Source organism: Aotus nancymaae, unplaced genomic scaffold, assembly GCF_030222135.1.
Source record: "Aotus nancymaae isolate 86718 unplaced genomic scaffold, 86718_ANA_hifiasm-v0.15.2.pri h1tg000079l, whole genome shotgun sequence".
Classification (NCBI taxonomy): Eukaryota; Metazoa; Chordata; class Mammalia; order Primates; family Aotidae; genus Aotus; species Aotus nancymaae.
This window is the reverse complement of record NW_026988494.1, coordinates 24,865,154-24,882,327: the sequence shown is the minus strand read 5'-3', so window position 1 is coordinate 24,882,327 and position 17,174 is coordinate 24,865,154. Positions and strand designations below refer to the sequence as shown.

Here is a 17,174-nt window from a genome sequence, read left to right as displayed (position 1 = left end):
CTTTCTTCTCATAATCTACTCCTTTCCATCCTGTCAAGCCTGTGAGAGGTTTGCCTTGAGGCCACTGTCAGTGTCCTTACCTGCCCTTCAGACCTACAAGCCCCATCCCTTTGTCAACCACACTCTGTTCAGTTTGTGATCAAGTCCAAAGCAGGCCCTCTAGTCCAAGAGTTAGTGTTAGGTAGTTTTTCTTTGATAAAAGATTCAGCATTTCAGAGTAAGCAACCGGATAACTCCCTCAAGTTTCCAATCCCCTCCTTTCTCCTGCCCCTTTGGGGAGGAGGATTCTGTGATTTTGTGTCTGAGCCCAGGCCCCTTCCAAGTGTCATCAACCAGAGCCTGCTCATTGACTGGATCCTCCTCTAAGATCTGTCTGACTTCTCTGTACTCCATCTGTCCACCCTGCAAGGTCATTCCCAGACCATCACCCTCTCATCAACTTGCAGAAGCCCTGCCCTTCTGTGTACTGTCATCTCTGTCTCCAGGATACTTCCGCGCATTTATTCAGGACATAAGCAGCTGGATCTTTTCATGTCTATCTGGCATTGGGATGTGGCAGAGGCCACTAGCTCCTCATGAAATCCATGTTCTCCTCTTCTTCGAGGACACACAACTGGACTACATTTCCCACCCTCCTTGGCAGTGAGATGCGACAGAGTTCTAGCCAACGCAATGTGTCTCTTCAAGGCCTGGAACATAGACAACTCCCTCTTCCTCCTCTAAGCTCTTTCTCCAAGCTGACAGGACGATGGTCCCCCAGATAACTGTAGGAGGCATGTGTTGAAGATGTTAGAACCACCAGCAGCTTGACTTTCCAGTTAATTGCATGGAGCAGGGACCCTGCACACTTCTCTGCCTGCTCATCAGAAATGCTCACCTTGAACTATTATGTGATGCACAAATCAACTCCTTTTGTGCTTGAGTCGTTATACCTAGTGGAGTCTATCGTAGCAGCAGTATTCTTTGTACCATAACTTCTAACATAATCCTGTTCAAATTTAAAATTTGTCTAATACACACAGACACACACACACCCCCCCTCAGTTTCTTCACTTTCCTGACCCCTGTGACCTTGGCCTGCCCTTATCTTTAGCCATTCACTCCCAGGGCTATCTGAACCGTCATCCCCTCACCACATCATCAAGATGCGATGAGTCCCTATCTTCATTCACAGCTGGGCCTCTCTAGTCCATTGCCTGGACCACTGTCACCACTCTCACCAGCAGCGTCCTTCCACTGCTCTTGCCCTGCAGCCTCCCGATCCTGGCGCGGCCCTAAAATTCACTATTTCTTCACCACGTCCGTGGGAGCAGCTACAGAACACTCAGACTGCATTAAAGATTGGGACAAGAAGAAGTCATTATATCGAAAAGACCTGCACTCATATATTTATTACAGCACAAGACACAATTGCAAAGATATGGAACCAACCCAAGAGCCCATCGACCAATGAGTGGATAAAGAAAATGTGGTGCGTATACACCATGGAATACTACTCAGTCATAAAACAGAATGATAAAGAATGATATGACATCTTCTGCAGTAACTTGGATGGAGCTGAAAGCCATTATTCTAAGTGAATAATTATTACTCCAAGTGAATTCTAAGATTACTCTAAGTGATTATTCTATCATTATTCTAAGTGAATGCCACACAAGAGTGGAAAACCAGATACTGTATGTTTTCACTTATAAGTGGGAGCTAACCTATGAATACACAAAGGCGTACAGAGGGATATAATGAACTTTGGAGACTCAGAAGAAAAAGGGTGGGAATGGGGCTAGGGGTAAAAAAAAAAACTACACATTAGGTACAATGTACACTCCTTGGGTGACGGGTGCACTAAAATCTCAGACTTCACCATTATACAAGTCATCTATGTAACAAAAAACCACTTGTACCCCAAAAGCTATTGATATTTTAAAAAATTCTTTTAAAAAGAGACTGGGATTTCACCCCCGAAGACTTCCCACTGGTCCTTGACCTGGCTACCCTCTCACACCTCTCAGCGGCTGTCACTGCCTTCGCCATGCTTCCTGTGTCATCCTCAATCCTCTTTTCATGAACTCAGTCTGACTGGAGAGCCCAGTGCTGAATGAGGAATCACAAATGGAATAATGATTTGTACAAGAGTATCACGCACACCCGTCTTTTCTCCTTCCCCAGGTCTCATAGGAAGAGGTCAGCCTGTTCAAGGATTATTCCCAAATCCATGCTGTTTCCTGCCCCACCCCGCTCCCAGATCTCAAAGTCTTCCTCTCCAAGACTCAGTCCTTTGAGCTTGGAAACCTGCCTTGTGATGCCTTGCGGATCCTACACGGTTAAGCTTCAGGAATGGAGCTCCTGATCTCCACTTCCTCAACTTCAACTCCCATTTGCTTTTCCACCCACTCCAATTGGCCTCTTCCCCTGACTCCATTAGAAGAGCTTGGGCAAACAGGTAAGCTAATGAACACTTAGTTATCTTTACTTAACTGAGCTCATTGTGATGCTTAACATTATTGCCTACCTTTTTTCTTCCAAATTCCCCTCCCTTGCTTCTGTGATGCTTTTTTTTCTGGCTCTCTTCATGCTTTTATAACTCTTATTTCTAAGTGTTCATTGTGAGTTTCTCTTACCCATCTTAATCAATGATCCCTGAGGTGGTCTCCCAAGCCTTTTTCTCTGCCATGGTTTCAACAACTACCTAAATGTTTCTAATTTCCAAAGCTTTATTCCTGATCCTTTGCACACTTCATTCATTCATTCATTCAGCAGGGTTGCATTAAGTGCCTTCTAAGTGCCAAGGGATATGATAGTGAAAAAAAACTTACAACACCTTTGCCCTCATGGAAGTTACACCTTCAACAAGGGATAGCCATTTAATTAATGGGTAAAGAAACTAATACACAAAATAGCTTCAGATTGTGGTCAGTGTTATCAAGGAAATAAGCAGAGGATAGAGAGGTGGAAAGGCACGTTAGACAGGGTGGTCTAGGAAGGTCTTTCTGGGGAGCTGACACTTAGGTGGGGATTTGGTGTCAAGAGCAAAAATCAGACTTTGCCTCTGGAGAGAAAATTCTGGACTTAGCCTCAGGCAGCAAAGTTCTTTACTTAGTCTCTGGAGGAAGTAGCAGAACATGGTGTCTGGGAGCTGAGTTCAGGACTTCATGTCTGGAAAAAGATATTGGGGCTTCAATTTAATTTTTGCAGCAAAGTTTCTGATTCGACATGTTAATTAAAAGGGCAGACTTAGTCTTTGGTAAGATGAGAAGGAGGCAGCCATCTGGGAGAAGAGAGTTTATGTAAGAGAAAACAAAACCATGGATTAGGTGGAGTGTTTTGGGAACAGAAAGAAGTCTAGTGTGACTGGAGAACTGTGAGCAAGAGAGAGTGACAGACAAGAGCATGGCCTTTTAAAAACTGTGCCACAAATTCTTTGACATCCTCCTGATGAGAGGAGGGGTCTACATGCCCTCGCTTTGAATTTTGGTGGGCTTCTGGTTGCTTTGACCAGTAGAGTATGACAGAAGAGATGCTATGTGCTTCCCAAGGACAGGTCACAGAAGGCATGTTTTGAGCTCAGACACAGGTGAGAGAAATCCAGCTACCCTAAGGTCACCATGCTGTATGGAAGCTCAAGCCATGGAGAGACCAATGTAAGAATTCCAGCAGAGAGTCCACCCCCAGCCCAGCCTTCCCGCCATGGTGCCAAGGTGACAGGTGTATGAGTGAGAAAGACTCTGGAGGACTCCACCCCAGGTGTTCAAGTCACCCAAAGCCATTCAAGTTTTCCCAGATAAGGCACTAGATATCATGAAGCAGAGACAATATATCCCTGCTCTACTGTGTTCAAACTCCTGATCCACAAGAGTGGATGGTTGGGGACTGCTGTATTAAATGGATCCATGAGCACAAGAAGACTGTTGCTGGTCTTCCCCACTACATTTTGGGGCTATGTGTTACACAGAGACTTCTGCTTTGTACAACCGAAGTTAAAGCAGCAGGCAGGTGTGGGTAACCCCCCATATAGGCACCAAGGAATGAGAGCTAAGCAGAACCCTGGCACAGTTAGGGCCTGAGGAATATCTCAATTTATAGTGTTACTACTCAGCTATTTCCTTTTATATAATCCTTTACATAATCAAATATTAGTTTATAGAAATAGAGCTTGACGAATCCCTTTATATAATCCTCTATATATAATCATATAATAGTTGATAGTATGGGTGCCTAAAGAATATTTCCCTACATATATACCTATAATTATATCTTAGTTCATAATCGGAGGAATGCCTAGAGTAGACACAGTACAGAGCATGAATTAAGGAATAAGCAGCTTATAATCGGAGAAATGCCAAGAGCAGACGCAGTGCAGAGCATGATTGAAGGGAAAATAGTTATACCAAGACAAGAATCCATGGCCCAGGCGGCAGCGTTCAGTATCGTAAAGATACCCGCTGTACAGCAGGCTTGGGGCGAGAGCCATTCCTCCTGATAAACGAGTTGTAGGACCTTGCTCCAGTTCTTGTGGAAGGCTGCCCTCAGACCGGCCATCCACCTTGGTGACTGTGAACTTTATCAGCTCTTGCTACTGTGCTGCTTGAAAAGCATCTTCCCATAGAACCCATTGGAAGCTGCCAGAAGGTGGCGGTAACCTTGACAGCTCTGTCACTGCTATGTGACTTAAAACATCCTCCTATAAATCTTCTTAGAAGTAGTTTGCCCATAGATAGAAGTATTGCACACTGCACCCTCTTCACTGCGCACGGCCCACCTTCAAGCCTCGGTGACCTAATGGGGATGGACCCCTTACTGCACACGGCCCTTGCCTTCATGGGAACGGGCCCCTTGCTGCGCATTGTCCACCTCCTGGCCTAGGGGACCTAATGGGGGTGGACCCCATGTTTTATTGCTCACGACCCTATCACTATCCTTAAAGATGATTTCACTCGCTGCCCTGCCCCCAACCTATACACAATAAATATTCACGCTTCTGGACATTCGGGGCCTCGCCTGACTCCACTTATAGATAGCGTGGCCCCCTGAGCCCAGCTGCGTTTTTCTTTGTACTTCTGCATCCTGTCTCTTTATTTCTCGGATCCTGCGCCTCAGCACAGCATAAGGCTCACCCCACGACCCTGTGGGGCCCTCAGCCCTACAGGCAGGGACCACATCTACAGGACTATGGGCCATAGAAACAAATTCAGATTTTATTCTATGTTTAAAACGAAGCCATTTAAGCATTCTAATCAGGAACAACAAAATCTGACTCATGATTTCAGCTGTAGTGTGGTGGTGCAAGGGTCATAGAGAGGCAACCAGTGAGAAGGTGAGAATGGAATGTGGCTAAGACTAGGACAAGGGTACTTGAGATAAAGGAACAGATGTGTCATTTATGTTGAAGGCAATAGTAACAGTTATCACTTTTGCAGTAATTACCGTGCCAGGCACTGTTCTCAGTGCTTTTCAAGTATTAACTCTGGTTAAGCCTCATCATACATTTAATCTTCACAACAATCCTGTGAGGTAGAGTGGAAACAAAGTAAGATTAAGGGACTTTCCCCAGGGACCCAAAACTCGCACGTGGCAGAGCCAGGAATCAAGCTCTGCAGTGTGACCAGTGTGTGTCCTTCCTCTTATCCACTCTAGTTTCTGCTGCCAATAAAAGTCACCAATAGGCTGGGCACGGTGGCTCACACCTATAATCCCAGCACTTTGGGAGGATGAGGAGGGCAGATCACGAGGTCAAGAGATCGAGACCATCCTGGGGAAACTCTGTCTCTATTAAAAATAGAAAAATTAGCTGGGTGTGGTGGCGGGCGCCTGTAGTCCCAGCTACTCGGGAGGCTGAGGCAGGAGAATCACTTGAACCCGGGAGGCAGAGGTTATAGTGAGCCAAGATGGCACCACTGCATTCAGAGCAAGACTTCATCTCAAAAAACAAAAGAAAGAAAAGTCACCAATAGATTGGATGTGGAATAAGTGGGAGAAAACTATCAAGTGTGAACCCTAGATTTGGGGATGGAATCAAGGTGAATGGTGGGATATAAATGAAAACTATAATGTCAAGTGTGAACTCTAGATTTGGAAATGGAATCCAGTTGAATGGTGGTATATCAACACAGTGGTCCCCAACCCCTGGGCTGCAGACCAGTACCGGTCCATGGCCTGTTAGGAACTAGGCCTCACAGCAGGAGCTGAGCAGCAAGTGAGCCAGCATTACCGCCTGAGCTCCACTTCCTGCCAGATCAGCTGGGCATCAGATTCTCATAGGAGCTCGAACCCTATTGTGAACTGTGCATGGGGGAGGGATCTAGCTTGTGTGCTCTTTTTGAGAATCTAACGAATGCCCTGGTGACCTGAAGTGGGACAGTTTCATCCTAAAAACCATCCCCCAGTCCTTCTGTCCTTGGAAGAATTATCTTCTATGAAACCGGTCCCTGGTGCCAAAAAGGTTGGGAACTGCTGTATTAAATGGATGTAAGAAAGACCAAGTGAAGAGCGGGGTGAAGTAGGGGTATGGGATTATAGAGGAGCTGATCAGGGTGAAGTAAGGGTATGGGATTATGGGGGAGCCAATCAGGGTGAAGTGGGGGTATGGGATTATGGGGGAGCTGATCAGGGTGAAGTGGGGGTATGGGATTATGGGGGAGCTGATCAGGGTGAAGTAAGGGTATGGGATTATGGGGGAGCCGATCAGGGTGAAGTGGGGGTATGGGATTATGGAGGAGCTGATCAGGGTGAAGTGGGGTATGGGATTATGGGGGAGCCTCAGGTTGAAGTGGGGGTATGGGATTATGGGGGAGCTGATCAGGGTGAAGTGGGGGTATGGGATTATGGGGGAGCTGATCAGGGTGAAGTGGGGGTATGGGATTATGGGGGAGCTGATCAGGATGAAGTGGGGGTATGGGATTATGGGGGAGCTGATCAGGGTGAAGTGGGGGTATGGGATTATGGGGGAGCTGATCAGGGTGAAGTGGGGGTATGGGATTATGGGGGAGCTGATCAGGGTGAAGTGGGGGTATGGGATTATGGGGGAGCTGATCAGGGTGAAGTGGGGTATGGGATTATGGGGGAGCTGATCAGGGTGAAGTGGGGGTATGGGATTATGGGGGAGCTGATCAGGGTGAAGTGGGGGTATGGGATTATGGGGGAGCTGATCAGGGTGAAGTGGGGGTATGGGATTATGGGGGAGCTGATCAGGGTGAAGTGGGGTATGGGATTATGGGGGAGCTGATCAGGATTTCCACTTGATTGGGGGGATGGTTTCCATTGAGGCCATGGTAATTTGAAATGCCTTTAAGACATCCAACTGGAAATAATAAGCCACTCAAGTGAGAAGATGGGGCTTAAGATGTAAATTTAGGAACATCCACTCACAAATGGTAATTAAGTCAAAGAATTGTACGATACCAGCTGAGGAGGAGGTAATGGTGGAGACAGAAGGGCCAGTCTTGAAACCTCTGATTCAACTAGAGAAAGAATGGTCTGCAAAGACTCACGATGAGTGGCCAAAGAGAGGGAGAGTAGCAAGTATTGGACACCAAGAATGGAGAGTATTTCAAGAAAGAAGGTGAGGTTGGCTAAGGCTGCTGAGAGGCAACTCGGAATAACCACTCCCACATTCCATGGGCTCAACTCAGAAATGCCCAAAGACCAACTCCAGCAGAGTCTCACATTTCTCATTCCCACCCACCCTCGCTTCTTTCAAAGCTGCTGAGGGCAGGCAGAGGGTGAGATAATGGACGTGACAGCAACAGTGTAGTGTAAGGTACCATTAAAAACTGTGGACAGCTGCTCTCTTACAACTTCCCTTCCTCTAGCTCAATTCAAATTCTTCTTTAGACCTGAAGTCCTGACAAACACTCATCATATAATTAATGATGTTTCTTTCCCTTCCGGTTGGAAAATGAGGGGGATCAGCACATTGTAACTGCTGGTGATTATACTTACGTAGATCATACTAACGTCCGCACGCACCTTTACTAAAAGGATATTATTATACCTATTGCAGAGATAGAGCATGTTAATGATTGGAAATTCCCAGTAGGAAATTTCCCTCTGCCCAAAAATGATGGCTGCTTACTGTTTTAATGTTTCTGTTAAAGCGTAAAGATGAACCTGGTTCAAGTGAGATACTGGGTATCACCAAGACCCACTACTTCTGCTTGGGAGAGAGGAAGCCCTCAAATCCTCCCCCTAGAAGTACTCCTGGGGTGCAGCCCACAGAGCCTGGCTGTGAGTTGCGAGCTGTGGACAAACTCATTTATGTCTGCCTTTAACATCAAGTACATAGAGGTCCAGAACTGCTCAGAGCTGCAGATAGGTGCATCTCACCAGCAGAGGGCTGCAACCATTGTGAATAACAGCTAAATGTTATCTTAAATAGAGAATAAAGTGAAAATAAATCCTTGATGGGGCTCTGTCTAAAAGTACCCTAAGGCTTGTCTTATTCCTCATCTGTAAATAATCCATGAAAGGCTTGACCTGGAGAATGGAAATAGACCCTGTTTTGTGAAAGTTCTAAATCACACAGCCCCCACCGCCCAGGTTCAGGCAGAATGAGCTACCAAGGCTGTCGGGCATGGTGGCGTCTGCCCCTGATTAATGATTACATCCTGTCTTTTGCTGAACCAAACCTGCTCAGCATATCTGCACTATTTCTTTTAACAGATTATCTCCCATGGACTAGCCATGGCAAAGCTGGGACGTGAGGCAAGGGAAAGTGGAGGAAGGACTTTTGTGCAATGTTTCAGCTCAGCACGACGAGACAGGGACTTGGTCTCCAGGCATGGTTGGTGAGTTTAGGTATGAGCAGTGGGATTACTGAGACATCACGGAAAGCTGCAATCCTAGATGGCTCCTCCCTACAACCCTGACTTCCTGTTGAAACTTGCTGAAATTAATACAAGCCAGAGTATACAAGGTCTCAGGTGGGTAGAAGGAAGCTTGAGAAGTGTGATATCAAAGCAAGAAACCATCAAGGAAAAGATCAATAGAGCTGATGACACAGAAAATGTAAATGTTTTAATAAACATAAAATTTAAAAGTAGATAAACTAAAAAACAAATATTTGAAACCTATGAGTTAAATCTCCTTAACTCTTTATGAATCATAAAGATGAACATTCCAAATTATTTAAAGAACTAAGAAAATTACATGAACCGGCCACTCATAAAAGAAGAAATTAAATGCTCAGAAAATATAAGAAAATATGCTTAACTTTAGTAAAGGACAATTTTTAAAAATTGAGATCTTGTATTTTAGATGTGAAATAGACGGAGCCTGAAAAGACTGAAAATACTGTACTAAGTATTAACCAGAGTGTGAAGCAATGGGCTCTCTCATTTCTTTCACAAGAATGTAAATTGGTACAATCTTTGTGGAAGGAAATATCATTAAAAATTTTAATGTACGTAACCCTTGATATAGAAGTTTATTTTCTACAAATTTACTGTAAGGAAATAATGGGAGAACTATTCATGTTTATGAATGTTCTTCATAACACTACTAGAAATAGTTTTAAAAATAGTAAAAACAAGGAGATTATTTAAATTCATGGTATATCCAACCATGTAACTATTAATTTTTTAACGTATGCAACATATTATTAAATACAAAGAGCAAAATACAAAGAGTTTATACGTTAGGATCCCATCTGTTTAAATTAATATACTTTGTTTTGTAGAGCAGTTTTACCTTCACAGAATAAGAGCAGAAAGTAACAAGATTCCCATATATCCCTTTCTCCCCCACCACAAGGCAAACACTGTTTCTCCTATTATTAATACATTAACATCTTGCATTCCGTGATTCACATGTTACAAGTGATGAGCCAATATAGTTACATTATGATTCACTGAAGTCCACAGTTTACATTAGGGTTCTCTCTTGGGTGTTTGCATACTCTGTGGTTTTAAAAGGGTAATAAGATGTATCCACCCCCACAGTATCATGTAGAAGAGTTTCACTGTCCTAAAAACCCCCTGTGCTCTACCTGTTATTGCTCCCTTCCACGCACCCCTTCCCCTAGCCCATGGCAAACACTGATCTTTTTATTGACTCCACAGTTTTGCCTTTGCCAGAATGTCATAGAATTGGAATCACATTATATGTCCTTTTCAGATTGGCTTCTTTCACTTAGCAATAAGCACTTAAGTTTCCTTCGTTTTTTTGTTTGTTTGTTTGTTTGTTTTCATGGCTTGATAGCTCGTTTCTTTTTATCACTGACTAATATTCCATTGTCTGAATGTACGACAGGTTGCTTATCCATTCACCCACTCAAAGACATTCTTGGTAGATTTCTAGTTCTTGCAATCATGAATAAAGCTGCTATAAACATTTCCGTGCAGATTTTTTGTTAGACATAAGTTTTGTTCTCCTTTGGATAAATACCAAGGAGCCCGATTGCAGGATCATATGGTAAGATACTATTTAGTTTTGTAATATACTCCCAAATTGTCTTCCAAAGCGGCTGTACCATTTTGCGTCCTCACCAGCAATGAATGAGAGTTCCTTTTGCTCCACATCCTCACCAGCATTTGATGTTAGGGAGTGGAGCAACAGGAACTCTCATTCATTGCTGATGAGGATGCAATGAAGTGCCACTACACATGAAAATCCAGGACAGATTTCGGCCATTCTAACAGGTGTGCCGTGGTATCTCATTGTTGTCGGGTTTCTTTGTTTTGACAGAGTCTCGCTTTGTCACCCAGGCTGGAGTGTAGTGGTGTGATCTTGGCTTACTGCAACCTCCACTTTCTGGGTTCAAACGATTCTTATGCCTCAGCCTCTTGAGTAGCTGGGATTACAGGCATACGCCACAATGCCTGGCTAATTTTTTTTGTATTTTTAGTAGAGACAGGGTTTTGCCACGTTGGCCAGGCTGTTCTCAAACTCCTGGCGTCAAATGATCCACCTATCTCCCCTGCCAAAGTTCTGGGATTACAGGCCTAAGCCACCACACCATTCTCATCATTTTAATTTGCAATTCCCTGATGACGTATGATGTAGAGCACCTTTTCATATGCTTACTTGCCGTGAGTACATCTTCTTTGGTGAGGTGTCCCTTAAGGTCTTTGGCCCACTTTTTAATTGGGTTGTTTTCTTGTTGTTGGGTTTTAAGAGTTCTTTGTATATGTTGGATAAGTTCTTTACCATGTGTGTGTCTTTTGCAATTTTTTTCTCCCAGTCTCTGGCTTATCATCATTTTTTGACTGTGTTTCCTTCCTTCCTTCCTTCTTTTTTTGAAGTTTCACTCTTGTTGCCCAGGCTGGAGTAACTTATCTTCATTTTTTTTAACTGTGTTTTCCTTCCTTCCTTCCTTCCTTCCTTTTTTTTTCAAGTTTCACTCTTGTTACCCAGGCTGGAGTGCAATGGCACCATCTCAGCTCACTGCAACATCCCCCTCCTGGGTTCAAGTCATTCTCCTGCCTCAGCCTCCTGAGTAACTGAGATTACAGATGCCAGCTACCACACCAGGCTAATTTTAGTATATTTAGTTCACCATGTTGACCAGGCTGGTCTTGAACTCCTGACCTCAAGTGATCCACCCACCTCAGCCTCCCAAAGTGCTAGGATTACAGGCGTAAGCCACAGCACTGGCCTTGACTGTGTCTTTCACAGAGCAGAATTTTTTTGCTTTTAATGAAGTCCAGCTTATCTATTATTTCTTTCATGGATCATGCTTTTGGTGTTTTATCTAAAAAAATCATCTTCTAAATTATATCCTAGGAGTTTTATAGTTTTCCATTTTCCATTTAGGTCTATGATGTATCCTGAGTTAACTTTTCTGAAAGATGTGAGGTCTGTGTCTAGATTTATGTTTTTGCATGTGGTCAGCCAGTTGTTCCAGCACCATTGTTGAAAAGGCTGTACTTTCAACATTGAATTGTCCTTGCTCCTTTATCAAAGATATGTCAACTGTATCTGTGTGGGTCCCTTTCTGGGCTCTCCGCTCTCTTCCCTTGATTGTGTCTACCACACCGTCTTGACGACTGTAGCTTTACAGCAAGTTTTGAAGTCAGATGGTATCTAATTTGTTTTTCTCCTTCAATTTTGTGTTGCCTATTCTAAATCTCCTTTGCCTCTCCATAAAAACTTCAGATATAGTTTGTTGATATCCATTAACGACTTGCTGGCATTTTGATTGCATATAATGTATAGGTCAAACCGGGAAGATCTTGACAACGATGAATCTATCTATGAACATGGAAAATCTTTCCATACATATACACATATTCTGTTAGATTTATACCTAAGTATTTTTTTTTGGTATACAATAGTATGTTTTTAATATAAATTCTAATTGTTCATTTCTGGTATATAGGAAAGCAACTGGTTTTTGTATAATAACCTCATATCCTACCATTTTGATATAATCATTTAATAGTTCCAGAATATTTTTTTGAGATGGAGTTTCACTCTGGGATTTTGCTGGAATTACAGGCATAAGCCACCATACATGGCCAGATTATTATTATTATTAGGAGTTATTATTTTTAGGAGTTTAGGAGCAGAGGATTAACAGGCAAAAGAAAGAAAGAAAACAGCTCTCTCTCTAATAAAAGAGAAGGGACTTCTGAGATGAAAAGGCCTTGATCATTATCTTTTAATCCACACAAAGTATAAGTCATTTATTTCCATTCTAGCCCTGGGCTCAGCACATAGATGGCTTCTCTTCACCCTTTGGGTTGACAGTTTTCTCCAGGTTGCTTAAATTATGATAAAGCTCAGCATAGAAAGCCCTCAGGTCAAGCACAGTGTCCCTGATCTCCCCATAGGCTGCCTCATCTTGCCTGTGCACCAAGACCTGTGTAATCCATTGCATGAGTTTCCTTGGAGACCTTGGCCATGGCCTCTCCATGTTCTGAGAAGTAGCTGGACATGGTTGTCTAGAAGGCTTCCACTTTGGTCTTGATTGCATTCACCCTCTCTAGTACCTTCTCCTGGAGTGATGCCCCAAAATAATTTCCATCCTCAATCTTGGGGATCAGATGCTGGATCCATATGATCACCAGAATGCATTTCTCTTTGAGAGTCCAGATTTCTGGCTTAACCAGGGAAACAGGAACAGGACCTTCACATGCCAGGGAGAAATCCAAACTTAGAGACTTCTTTCTTCTCCTGCTTCTCTGTTTCCAACTCATCATCCTTGAATAGAGGGTCTGGGATAGGGATTTCAGTGGTGCTTAGAGGGAGCTCAGATCAGCCACATCGAAGAAGCCCTCTTGCAAGAGCAGATTCAAATACATGATTTTCTGTGGTAAGAATCTGTAGAGGAATTCCTCAGCCTCCTGGAAAATATTTTCCCTGATGACCTCTACCAGCTTGCAGATCTCCCCAACCAGGTGCACCCTGCAGGGTTTGGCCATGCTGCTCCAGTTGCTAGATCTCTGGTCTCCTGGCTAGTCCTGATTCTTACTAAAGTTCCCATCTCTCTGGTTATATTATGCATCTGTTCTCACATGTTTTTTACTTTTTCCATTAGAGGCCTTAACACATTAACCATAGTTATTTAATATCTGGGTCTGGTTATGAAGCATGTTCTGTCTCCTCAAATTGTTTTTTGTCTTTCAATATGCCCTGTAATTTTTTGAAGGGCAGACACAATGTACTGAGTAAAAGGAATCTGGGTCTTGCTGCTGCAGAGGACTTCTGCTCTAATAAGCATTTTTTTTTCCCAGTCAGAGTCTGTCTCTGTCACCCAGGCTGGAGTGCAGTGGCATAATCTTGGCTCACTGCAACCTCCACCTCCTGGATTCAAGCAATTCTCCTGCCTCAGCCACCCAAATGGCTGGGATTACTGGTGTGTGCCACCACACCAGGCTAATTTTTGCATGTTTAGTAGAGACGGGATTTCACCACATTGCCCAAGCTGGTCTCCAGCTCCTTGGCTCAAGCGATCCACCCACCTTGACCTCCCAAAGTGCTGGCATTACAGACATGAGCCACCGCTCCTGGCCTCCAGTAAGCTTTGGCCATGTGTTATTAGCTTGTCTCACCAATTGTAGATGAAGTGTCTTGCCTTGTGACCTCAATTATCTGACTGATAAAAAGTTGTTGATTTTCAGTTTCTGCAGGTTTTTCTCTGTTGTGAGAATAGAAGTCATGACTCTGAAGTACCTGGCGAGTCAGATAAGAAAGTAGAAGCCATCCCATTTTAATTATGTAACATATATAGTATATATACACACAATAAATGTAAATGCGTATTTATTTTTAAGACTCTAGAAAGATATACACGAAAATGCTAATATTTTTGATATTTATTCAGCAGATGGTGTAATCATCTATGTAGAAGGTCTAAGAGAATCAACAACAAAAACAACTGGAACTGATAAGTAATTACAGCAAAGTTGCAAGATACAAGGTTAATACATGAAAGTCCGTTGCTTTCCTGTATACCAACAATGAGTAAGTGGGATTTATAATTAAAAACACAACACAATTTACATTAGCACCCATGAAATGAAATCTTTAGGTATAAGTCTGACAAGCACATCTAAGATCTGTATAAGGAAACCTACAATTTTCTGATGAAGAAAATCAAAGAAGAACTAAACAAACGAAAATATATTGCCACGATCATGGAGTGGAAGACAATATTTTCAAGATGTCAGTTCTTCCCAACTTGATCTATGCATTTGACACAATCAAAATCCCAGTCAAAATGCCAGCAAATTGTTTGTGGATATTAACAAACTAAATCTAAAGTATATATGAAAAACCAAAAGACCCAGAATAGGCAACATGAAATTGAAGGAGTTGAACCAGTCAGATACTACCTGACTTCAAGACTTACTATAAAGCTATGGTTGTCAAGACAAACAGATCAAGGGAAGAAAGCAGAGAGCCCAGAAAGAGACACACACACAAATAGAGTCAACTTATCTTTGATAAAGGAGCAGGGAAATTCGATGTTGAGATTTCTTTTCTTTTCTTTTTTTTTTTTTTTTTGAGATGGAACCTCACTTTGTCACCCAGGCTGGAGTGCAATGGCGTGACCTCAGCTCACTGCAACCTCCACTTCCTGGCTTCAAGGGATTCCCCTGCCTCAGCCTCCCCAGTAGCTGGGATTACAGGTGCACACCACCATGCCTGGCTAATTTTTGTATTTTTAATAGAGATAGGGTTCACCATATTGGCCAGGATGGTCTTGAACTCCTGACCATGTTAGCCAGGCTAGTCTGGAGCTCCTGACCTCAAGTGATCTGCCCATCTCCGCTTCCCAAAGTGTTGAGATTACAGGCATGAGCCACCGCGCCCAGCTAAGACACTTTTTAAACTCCCTTTTGATATCTTGAGCCAATGGTTGTTCTAAAGTGTGTTTTGTTTCCACATGTTTATGAATTTTCCTGTTTTCTTGCTGTTATAGATTATTAGCTACATTTCATTATGGTTTAAAAAAGTACTTATAATTATTTTGAGCTTCTTAAATTTGTTAAGACTCATTTTGTGGCCTAATATGTGATCTATCCCAGAGAATGTTTTGTGCATGCCTCAGAAAAATGTGCATACTTCTGCTGTTGAATAATAAGTTCTGCGTATGGTGGTCAGGACCATCTGTTCTATAGCGTTGAACCAAGTCAGCTGTTTCTTTGTTCATTTTCTGTCTGGATGTTCTACCCCTTATTGTAAGTGAGGTATTGAAGTCCCCTACTATTAACATATTGCTGTCAGTTCCTGTCTCCAGATCTGTCAATACTTGCTTTATATATTTAGGTGCTCTAATGTTGGGCGTGTATATGATTGTTGAATCTTCCTGTTGAACTGACCTTTTTTATCATTATAAAGTAATCTTCCTTGTGACCACAGCTTTAGACCTAAAGTCTATTTTGTCTGATATAAGTATGGCCACCTCTGCTTTCTTTTGGTTGCTATTTGGATAAAATATCTTTTTCCATCCCTTTACTGTCAACCTACATGTGTCTTTAATTCTAAAGTGTGTCTATTCATTTTGTACACTTTGTACAAATTCACAGAAAAGTTGTCTTCTCAAAAGGACTTTTAGCAGTAAAACAATGTCACCTCTAAGTGACACATGTACTTATATCCATCGCGGTGGTGGTGGAGAGGAATTGGAAGAAATGAAGGATTATAGACCAGAACTATACAGAAGATACTTTCAGATATAACCATTGTTACATGAGTGTAGCTTATTCAATACTATCATGTATATGTTAGACAGACTTTAAGTCCTCATTTGAAACATCTGGTCTGTCTAGGTGTTTAGAAGCACACAAAGTATATTAAATGTAGAGGTAATAAAGAACACGTTTTGTAGATATCCTTTTGTTAAAATTCATGTGAAATATTGTCTTTTGGAAATTGAATGATCACACCACTTCTCTGAGCAGTATGCATTATTATATTCATGGTGGTTCAGGGAAAAAGGAGGAGAAGGAATTGCAAAGGGTTTGATGCCAGTGTGTTTATGGCAAGGAGCAATTGGCCAGTGTCCCTTATATCCGTGCATTGTCTTTTACTCGGCTGTGTATATACCATACATAAAGGACAAGCAAGTCCTGATTTACAACATCTAGTCCTTCTAGATGTTAAAGAGGTTGCCAGTATCACAAAAGTAAGGTTAGTAAACCAATACATTGAGTATACTCTGTGTTAAATTTCATAGGAAAAACTGTTCTTAAAAACCCCTATGGGCCAGGCGCAGTGGCTCACACCTGTAATCCCAATATTTTGGGAGGCCAAGGTGGGTGGAACATGAGGTCAGGAGATCGAGACCACCCTGGCCAACATAGTGAAATCTCGTCTTTACTAAAAATACAAAAATTAGCTGGGTGTGGTGATACACACTTGTACTCACAGCTACTCAGGAGGCTGAGGTAGGAGAATCACTTGAACCCAGGAGGTGGAGATTGCAGTGAGCTGAGATCACACCACTGCACTCCAGCCTGGCGACAGAGCAAGACTATCAAAAAACAAAAATAAAAATCTTATGGAAGTGAAATTGTGAAAATCCCTGCCTGCTAAGCCCATTAGATGCTTATATCTATCTGTCCACTGAGTTGACAGAGGTAGGAAGGAAAAGGGTTCTAGGCTAGAATGTTCCTATTTAAAAGATACTTTCGGGCTGGGTCCAGGGGCTCATGCCTGTAATCCCAACACTTTGGGAGGCTGAGGCAGGCAGATTACCTGAGGTCAGGAGTTGGAGACGAGCCCAGCCTGAAAGT

At 42.8% G+C, this 17,174-nt stretch overlaps 1 protein-coding gene and 1 pseudogene across 1 annotated transcript in view; both read right to left on the bottom strand.

Annotated features, from left to right (window-relative positions):
- Window positions 1–17,174, bottom strand: part of DPYSL2 (dihydropyrimidinase like 2) — a 139,687-nt gene that overhangs the window by 93,971 nt on the left and 28,542 nt on the right. The window lies entirely within an intron of this gene.
- On the bottom strand, window positions 12,641–13,355 carry LOC105705285 (proteasome activator complex subunit 2-like; annotated as a pseudogene).